The 10,403-nt window shown below is 39.7% G+C and overlaps 1 pseudogene; it reads left to right on the top strand.

Annotated features, from left to right (window-relative positions):
• The first annotated feature begins 6,401 nt into the window (after nt 1-6,401).
• On the top strand, nt 6,402-9,842 carry LOC109200865 (BTB/POZ domain-containing adapter for CUL3-mediated RhoA degradation protein 1-like; annotated as a pseudogene).
• Nucleotides 9,843-10,403: the final 561 nt, after the last annotated feature.

Genomic DNA, 10,403 nt, shown 5'->3' with positions numbered 1-10,403 from the left:
CTGAAGAAGGAGCTGCTGACCATCTTCTACCACTGCTCCATTGAAGTGTGCTGACATATTGCATCGGCGTTTGGTTCTCCAGCTGCACCACAGCACACAGAAAGGCACTCCAGAGGGTCATCAATATGGCCCAAAAATCATGGACATCCTCTTCCCTCCCTGAAGGACCTGTACAGCACTCGCTGTCTCAAGAGGGCGCAGCATCCTACGGGACTGTACACACCAGGACACCGGGTGTTTAAGCTGCTGCGTCTGGCAGGAGTTCAGGCTGCTGAGGTCCCGAACAAATAGACTAAAGGACAGCTTTTACAACAGGCAATAGCCCTAATCAATGCAATAGCTGACCTGACTGGCTACCTGCCTGGACTTTTGGGAGGGGAGGTAACAAGGTAAAAACAGTAACAATAATATATTTATATTTATAACAAAGTCAATAATAATTAATGTGCAATAATAACAGTGTGCAATACAATACACTTATTCTTTTTGTATTACTAAGTTATATACTGTGTTGTGTTGTTTGTGTTGCGTTGATGTGTCGTATCATGTCGTGTTGTTTATATGTAGTGCCGACGTAGGACAGTTTCCAATTTCATTGTACATTGTACTATGTATGACTGTGCCAATGACAATAAGGTTATCTTATATAGGAAACAAGGATAAGATAAGTTCTGTTGACCCACTGAAAGAGGCATCATTTAAGAAACACCAGGAAGACTGAAGCTCATCGCATTGATCAAGCAGGACTCATGATCTTCACCAGCAGCTCCCTCACAGGGAAATCTCAGCACTCCTCCGAGGCCCGATCAGGAGATGGATAAACCCAGCAGTTCATGAACACTGTGATGGAGACTTAGGTTGTGTAATGTTATAATACTCGGATACTCCCCAGAGGCTCGGACTTTATATAAGATATTATATTCAGTCCTGTAGAAGTTATATATTTAAAATATATGATCTCTCTGTTCTCTGGTATGAATAACTCTGAATCTTTTATGGTAATAACACACTATCTGCAAAAACTGTGAAAGAATTCCAGATCAAAGTTGTAGTTCACATACAAGTGACGACCTTTGACCTTCATCAGGTTTTATTAATTGTGTTAGAGAATTCATATGCTCTTCATGCAGCTGAGTACATCAGTGTTTAAAACAGAAGCTGTGCAGTCTGAGATCAGCAGCTTTGTGAAACACCAAACTGTGGTCCTGTTAATGCGATATATAGTGACACAGTTACATGGTGATTACTCCTTTTTTGTCTTTATCAATAAAACAGCTGCAGCTTTCACTACAGCACATGTGGTACTTTAACCTTGTACTGTTTTCATCAGTTCATTTTGCAGTAACATGTTGGATGATCTGTCTGCTGTCACTGGGTGGTGCTGAGGTCTGAATCTGAGGGCAGCTCCTGTAATCACAAGAGAACAGAACCATCAAACTCAAATATAATTGTATCCTCAAAACTGAAATAAAGCTGATCTTTCTCTGTTCTCACATTTTTTTCAGTATTACAGTACACTACAGTACTTTAATCCATAGTTACTGATTAATGAGGAGTTACTGAAGTACAAGCTTTTTTAAAAAAAAAAAAAAAAAATGTTACTGTCTTTACAGATGTGGCAAGAGACTGAAAACATGTGCTGTTTGCACATATTTAATATTCAGCTCTGCACAGGAGCTGAAGCAGGGTGCAGCCTGTTGCTTTACAGTATAATACTTGTCATAAAAGTACAGTAACAGTAATTAGTGACTGAGTAGCCCGGGGCGTTTCTCTTGATTTCTTTAGTCAGGGTAAATTCATTCACCTGCACAGATTAGCTAAACGACCCCGACAGCCGAGTGCTCATTTAGCTAGCTAGGTCTCAGGACCTAGCTAAGGACGGTAGTTACGGATTAGCTTACAAACACGTTTAATTTACCGAAAAAGTGCAGCGGGGCCTCGGGTCCTTCTGTCGGGTAGTCCAGTTTACTGAAGAGCACCTCAGGCTGTCAGGTTACAGTCCGTCGTGTTTTCGTAACGTAAACGTTCTCAGAGCCTATGCTCTATCTGCTATTCCCGAACAGAGATACGCAAGTTTCTCCGTGACTGCAGCTGCCAGTCAAGCTGTTATGATGACGTTTCACCCCAATTTAACATCATATGGGAGAGGAGACCCCTTGGACATCAATCAGCATGATGAGAACTATTGAAACAAAAGAAAGAATCTTTGGAAAAAAATTACCTGAGGAGAATAAATTTATTTTAGTCTGACACCAGTCCCATCCGATAACATGGAGGAGGCGGGGTTATGACCTATACTGCAGCCAGACACCAGGGGGCGATAGAGACGTTTTGGCTTCCTTTTTGGGGAGCTGTCGCGTCGTCCATGTTTTTACAGTCATTGCTCCGAACGGATTCAGCCAGAGGCGCGTGCACCGGTTGCTAAGCAACGCTTCCGTTTTTACCCGAAGTGGGCGGAGCTAAGTTCAAAGACATCAAGTACGTCACTGACTTAAAAGGATTTCAGTTTAAACCGAGGGTATAAATACCCCCTGTACCAATGGATTTCGAAAGCCAGCTTTAACAAAGGGACAACAAATTGTCAGCACATAAATACACTTAATCTTTTTACAATGGGCAGTAAAAAAATTAAGGACAATCCAGAAAGAAAAAGCTCCAAGAAAAAGTACACTAGCACAAAAACAGAGGCCCCAGAGAAACAGAGGCAGCTCATGAATTTGAATGTTGGTCGCAGACTTCCAACACAGTTGTCATGGAAGAACTAAACTATGCGCCTTATTCTTTCACAGAAAAAAACGTTTTGCAATAACTCTCGAAGTCACATAACAATGCACAACGTGGGTAATTTAACACTCAATATCACTAATGGTATGATGATGTCAGGAATAATCAGTTTGACTTGATTAATAACCGGCAATTCCCTTTCATACGAAATCACGAAACAATAACTGACAAGCCCAGAACTGCAATAGACAATAAAGACTGTGACTCCACGCAAAGCAGCACTGAAATTTAGAGAAAGGAAAAAAGAGGATCAGGAAGAACACGAAAAAGACTGTGAAAATTTAAGGATCAGGAAGAACACGAAAAAGACTGTGAAAATTAGAGGATCAGGAAGAACACAAAAAGACTGTGAAAATTTAGAGGATCAGGAAGAACACGAAAAGACTGTGAAATTTAGAGAATCAGGAAGAACACGAAAAAGACTGTGAAAATTTAGAGGATCAGGAAGAACACGAAAAAGACTGTGACTCCACGCAAAGCACCTCTGAAACTCAGAGGTGCTTTCTGTGGAGGAAGAACACGAAAAAAACTGTGACTCCACGCAAAGCGCCTCTGAACACTCCGAGGATGAGGAAAAATACAGATTTCACTGGAAATCTGTTTGGAACAGCTGGTTGAAAAGTTTGTAAAAAATCAGGCATAGTCATCAGTCCGGAAAGGATTTTTGCCATCTACAACAGGCTTACCAACAAAATTGGGCTGAAATAAGGGGTGACATTGATAAAATCCCCTTAAAGAAGTTAAAAAACTTCCACAAGGTCATTTCAAAGCCCTGTGTAAAAGGTGGAAAGATCCAGAATTAATTCTGGAAATCATGGAATCAGATATCCAAGATTCGACGATAAAATTGTTGACATTTTCATAGAGGAGGCAGCCAAACTATCGAAGAAACCAGGTTGCATACGTCGTTTTTCTCATTTATAGGCCGACTGTTTTGTTGCACCAGGAGACAAACAAGGTTGATGTAATGTAGAAGAAACATCATGATATCGACTGAAAATGTTTCCAGAAAACAAATTGTAGACTTTAAATTGGCTAGTTTTAAAATTATAATGGCTCTTTTTAATTGATGGACTTTGGGAACCCATTCACCAGTCGCGGCAGATGGCTGTCCCCTCACTGAGCCTGGTTCTGCCGGAAGTTTCTCCCTCTTAAAAGGGAGTTTTTCTTCCCACTGTCGCCTAGTGCTTGCTCAGAGGGGTTTGTCTGTTTGGGTTTCCTTTTTAATAACTTTAAAAAAAGTTAACATCAATAAAAGCCTTCAATTTTACACTCTGATTCTGTTTGTTTCATTGTCTGTAAGTTGAATAAATACACGTGTTATTTGTTATTTAGTTCAAACTGTGGGTAGAAAATGCAGAGACAATGCTGTACCGTCATGTGACCACAACATAAGTTATACTGTAATGGCATTAGAAAGGTTGGAACTTAAAGATAACGTATAGGCTATAAAATTATTATTATTAAAATTATTGTATTCTCTCTGTCTCTTTCTGTATCCAGTGCACAGTGATACCAAGGAAACCCTCATCTTTTGGTCCAACCAAATGTCCACAGTGACTGAAACACGATCAGCCTCACTCAACTGAGTTTTAACAGGTTCTCTGTTTTTGATGTAACTGTTCTGAGACATACTGGGCTGTATTTGCTCTTGTTTTCCACAACAGACAGGAGCAGGTTGCAACCAATAATCAAGTCACTTAATAATGCATTTGTGATGGCTTTCTGCTGTGGACAATTCATGCTGTACTGCCCGGCACAAGTGTCCAGAAACCGAAATGGAAGGCTGTTGGTATCTTTTGAATTAGTTAAATGTCACAATAAAGAGAGAAAGCACTGTCTATTTTTGATCACTTTCATCATATAGTACATATACACTAAGTTTATTCTGTCTTTAATTAATAAGAAACTCCAGACGATTCCATTCTGAGCTTAAGAAGCTTCTGCTAGGTTAGTAGAGTCCATTTGAGTAAATTGGTGGCACACCTGTGGATGCATATAAGGCACCCCAAGATAAATCGTATGAAAAGCTTCTAGAAAACAAATTGTAGACTTTAAATTGGCTAGTTTTAAAATTAAAGAGACAGAGAGGATACAGCTGAAATTCAAACTGCTGGCCTTTGACCACTTCAAAAGATTACACACTGTTTACAGAATCTGTGAGAAATTTGAAGCTATATGTGACGAATACAACATCAAAGATAAACTAGATTATATTATTAGCAACACTTCTGCCAATATGTGGAAAGCATTCAATGTCTGCTTCCCAACTGAACAATGTGAGGAACATAAATGTTTTCTGTTATTTGCATTCCCATCAGTGTAAGAGACTCAGCAGCAGATTAGAATCAAGTAAAAATAACATTTAGATATTCATAATTCAAATTAAACAAAAGGTCCATGTCAGACTTTTCAAAACGAAACCATGCCATGCTACAAACGTAGCACCTCGTTTAGGTGGAGATTAATGAATAAATTATTAACTGAGTGAACGTGGATTGATATTGTACATTCAGCTATTAGGTGATGATAATACACCAGAGGTGGCCACCCAATCTAACACTATATCTGAAACTACGACAGGCAGGAAGTCATTCATGCCTGCTTAAATACTTTGAGTTTATCATCTAAATGTTACAGCAAATGGTATGTTCAACTACTGTGCTGTCTAACTCCGAAGAAATCTGCTTGTATCATGATGAGTCAGGACTGAATGTTTTGGGCTGCAGAACTATTTTCTCACGAAAGGCTTCAAAGGATGAAGGTAAGGTTATTCTTTGAGGTTTTTCTAGGATTACCGTTGAGGGCTATTGAAAAGGTCAGGTCCTTTAGATGAACCATTTCATACTATGACGACGACGCGGATCGCCCGTGCATGGGGCTGCACAGCGCTAACACGTTGACGCCGTGCAGCCCTCGCACGGGGCGATCCGCATTAACTCGCTAACGGAGATTTGCTGATGCAGTTATGGTGTTAACGTCATTTTAACGAGATTAACGCTGACAGCACTAGAAAAACCAAAAAAAACCAAAACACATTTACATCACTTCAGTGTGATACGTACCAATTACAAAGTTATTTATTTTCTTAAAGTTTCTCTTAATATTATATAGAAAATGTCATGGTTCTCAAGATCTGGAGAGGTCGTGGTGTGTGTTTTTCGTCTTCGCCTCTCCCACCAGGGCGGAACTGGACCTTGATTCCCGCCTCTGAACCCGCCCTGAACACACACCTGTGGCTCATTCACACTGATCCTGGCAGACTACTTAAGATGGCAAGAGAGGCTGCTTCCTCGCTGATTGTCACACTGCCTAGCGTCAGTGTAGCCTAGCCTTTCAAAGTATTCCTTGTGATCCCTAGAGTTTCCTCCTAACATTGTTTTCTCTGTGTACAGGCCTTCTAGATTCCCTGCCATCTGGATTCTGTGGATGTGTGTGAGTGAGCGTGAGTATTTTGGAGTGGACATTCAGAGTGAGTTGTGGATTAAGTTGAAGAGGAGCGTGTGTACCCCCGCCTTGGACCTTCCCTTCGGACCCCCTCCACTCCCTGGAACTCTGTGTTATCGGTCTCACTGTATATATGTATATATTCTCACTTGGTGCCACATCGTAAATGAACCTTCACCTTCTCTCTAAACTTCAGAGTCCTGCGAGTGAGTCCTCTGCCTAATAATCTGTGACACAAAATGTGTGATATGTTCTCATTTCCAAGCATGAGTTCTTAATAGAATCTAATTTACAGTATCTCCAGATCTGAATAAATTCTAATATTTCTAAAATCCACAGGTTTTAAGATTAGGCCTAAAATTCACCCCATGTTTTTCCTTTACTAAGAGAGAGCAAATCTGATTTTCATCAACATGATCAAATATTGTAGATTAGAATATTAGTTCACCTATTCTTACAGAGGAGAAGAAAATTAGAATTTAGTATTAAAAATGCACAGAATCCTGATATGCCTTCAGCCAATTATTGATACTAGCTAGAATTTACAATCTCTGGCTGATGTCTGCAGGAGTAAGCACACACCCACCTGTGATGTGCTAAAGAAGATTTCACGACTTCTGAAAAATGCATGTACTTTTAACATACTATCAAATATTGCAGATTATTATGTTAGAGACTCAATGAAAGCAGAAGAAAACATGGAGGCAGAAAAATCATTGATTGCACAGACTGTGAAACATTTACAATACATATATATATTTAAAAAAGGGGACTTTTCATTCTAACATTTACAGAAAAAATGGGACGGTATTAAACATGCATGCAGCTTTCATGCTGTAAAAACGCAGATGATTAAATCTACCTGAAAGCCACGAACATGTGGTTTGACAGTCAGACCCACCCGTGCTCATATTACTGACATCTTTGTTTTTGAAACCAAAATGGCAGAAATCCTCATTTTCAGGCTTCAGAATGATACTTCAGAAATGGGGGATGTAACAGTAGATACAGCCATTTTTATGGTGTCTTGGCTAAAACACAATATTGCTGTCAGATCCATTATTGGTCAATAGATGGCAGCATTGACAATATCTGTGATTAAAGGAGCATTAGGAGTTAGCAAGGCTCTCCACTTTCTGTCAAAAGTTGCACTGTGAAATCTGGGGTTGTTTACATTGAAAGCAGCGCTGAAGACTAGAGTTGAATTCATGATGGCTGCTGTTTGGTGGCATGGACCAGCCAAACATCTGGGGGAGTTGGGGAATGTCAAATGTGATTTATGCAAATAGAGGGTCTGATTGTACATTTTCATAAAGTTTGTCTCCACATGCTAGTTGTAGTGAGCTGGGGCTGTCCCTCTGCTGAAACTTCATCACAAAAAGGTGGACTGTAAGTAAAACCACAATACAGAGTTTTAAATTATAGGCACTACATTTCATCAAATACAATCAACTTCCCAGATCAGATCAATTCTGTTTAATAATAGGAGATACTTAGACGTGGGACGCCCCTAATCACGTGCCATGGATGTGAACTCCTCCAAAACCTGCCGTCTCTTTTTAAAACAATCCTTTATCTAAATATGGAAGAAATCGGACAAAATTCAGTGAGTACAATGGACCCAAAACTGAACATGAATTTAATTTGTTATGTTCTAGTAACCTTCCAAAACACTGACCTGTTTGTAGGTCAGTCCATCATTCCTACCAAGTCGATCAACGCCAATAATTAACCATGGTGGTGAAAAACTAATGACATGGCCTCCTTGTTCACCTGATCTGAACCCCATTGAGAACCTGTGGTCCATCATCAAATGTGAGATTTACAAGGAGGGAAAACAGTACACCTCTCTGAACAGTGTCTGGGAGGCTGTGGTTGCTGCTGCACGCAATGTTGATGGTGAACAGATCAAAACACTGACAGGATCCATGGATGGCAGGCTTTTGAGTGTCCTTGCAATGAAAGGTGGCTATATTGGTCGCTGATTTGTTTTTGTTTTGTTTTGAATGTCAGAAATGTATATTTGTGAATGTGGAGATGTTATATTGGTTTCACTGGTAAAAGTAAATAATTGAAATGGGTATATATTTGTTTTTGTTAAGTTGCCTAATAATTATGCACAGTAATAGTCACCTGCACACACAGATATCCCCCCTAAAATAGCTAAAACTAAAAACAAACTAAAAACTACTTCCAAAAACATTCAGCTTTGATATTAATGAGTTTTTTGGGTTCATTGAGAAAATGGTTGTTGTTCAATAAGAAAATTATTCCTCAAAAATACAACTTGCCTAATAATTCTGCACTCCCTGTATATTACAGACAGACCTGTTTTTTCTTAAAACATCTGTGTAAAGAGTGTGGTTCCCATTTCACAAATTACAGCATTACCCTGTCAACAGAAACTCAGCATTTCCCTTGTGCATTTCAAAATAAAAGCCCTAAAGCTTTTCTGTGTCCAGAAACTTTCTCAACACGTTTGTAGGAAATTAATAGTGTAGCACTAGATGCTTGCAATTTTATTTTTGTTTTTATTGTGTTGTTCACCAGCAGTGTGTTTTCTACTTAACTGACCCATTTGGTTTAAGGCTCCTCACTTACTGTTAACTGGAAAGAAACAGTTTAAGTGTTTGTCTCGTTTTAGGTTATATTAAACGTACCCTCTTATTAATGTTGCTCTTTCTTGCTCTTACAGCCAGTAGTAAAGTTGCAGAACAACAGAGGAAACAACAAATACTCATACACCAGGTAAGAGCTTTGGATTTGTAAAATGATAATGAATCCACAAAGTTCATAGATGCTTACTTTTTCTTGCTCTACTGTGACCAGCAACTCTGACGATAACCTGCTGAAGAACATTGAACTGTTTGACAAACTCGTCCTGCGATTTAATGGCCGCGTCTGTTTGTCAAAGACGTGCTGGGGATGAGATCTGCTGCTGGTCTTTTTATGGCGAAGGCCGCAAGATTGCTGAAGTGTGCTGCACTTCCATTGTCTATGCTACAGAGAAGAAGCAGACCAAAGTAAGCATTGTTTAATAAATATTAAAGCATTTGTTCAACATTTTTGAGAAATGCACTTACACTGGTAATGATGGCAGCCTTTTAATTAACCTACAGTAAATCCAAAGAGAAAACCCTCCACTGGAGTCATTTATTGAGCTTTCTACATTAAGAGGCAGGAAGCATGTGGCTAATTGAAAGTGATGTGCAATTATGATTTTAAACTTATTCCTGTACCAGTATTGGGCTTATGCCCTGAACATATACTTATTACAAATAAGCACATTTTCAGGTTGCTGTACACAGCAAATAAATATTCAGCGACCTTTCCCTTTCCCAAACACCTGTGCTTCTAGGTTGAGTTTCCCGAAGCCCGAATATTCAAAGAAACCCTCAATATCCTCATCTATGAGAACAACAGAGGATCTGGACCAGGAGGCTTGCACCTTTTAGATTCAAGAGGCTCCGGTTCATCGCTGGGAACTGGTCAGTCAGAGGAAGAGGGTGCCGTGGGAGGGGATAGACGAGTACGACGGATCCACGTAAGGAGACACATAATGCATGATGAAAGAGGCCACGGTCAGCAAACTGTGTATAAGGACTAATAATGTGAAACAAGGCAGGGGAAAGGGACTTAAAAAAAATCCCAACATAGTTTTTTTTGTTTGTTGTTTTTTGTTTTTTGAATGCTAAGGGAATGAAAAACACGTCTTCGATGACAGCAATAGTTTGGTACGTAATTTCATTAAATGTCCTCAGACTTTTCAGAAATGTTGGTTGATGACTGATTTGTAAATTAGGTCTGAGTGTGTGTGGAAAGGAAATGCATCTGTTTACATGAAAACAATGTGTGTACAGTCTTTAGATGGGAAATACTGGTAGTGATACTGGCATTGACATTACTTTCAGAGGTTAATGAACCTCCTGCAAGCTACTGAATGGTCCTCAAAACCCAACGTCCACACATCTTTATCTTAGAGCAGACAACCTAATGTCCATGTGGGTTTTAATGACACGCACAGGCAGCCTTTTCTGTGTGTGACTTGTAGGAAACACTGTGTCAGGTTATGCAGGCTGTGAAACTTTATTCCCCTTTCTCTTCTGGAGTGAGATGCTGCCGAACATTGATGGACAGAGGACGTGAAGTTGAGCCTAGATATTGCAACACTG

This window comes from Oreochromis niloticus, unplaced genomic scaffold (genome assembly GCF_001858045.2).
Source record: "Oreochromis niloticus isolate F11D_XX unplaced genomic scaffold, O_niloticus_UMD_NMBU tig00001368_pilon, whole genome shotgun sequence".
NCBI classification, from domain to species: Eukaryota; Metazoa; Chordata; class Actinopteri; order Cichliformes; family Cichlidae; genus Oreochromis; species Oreochromis niloticus.
This window is presented reverse-complemented; position numbering and strand designations above follow the sequence as displayed.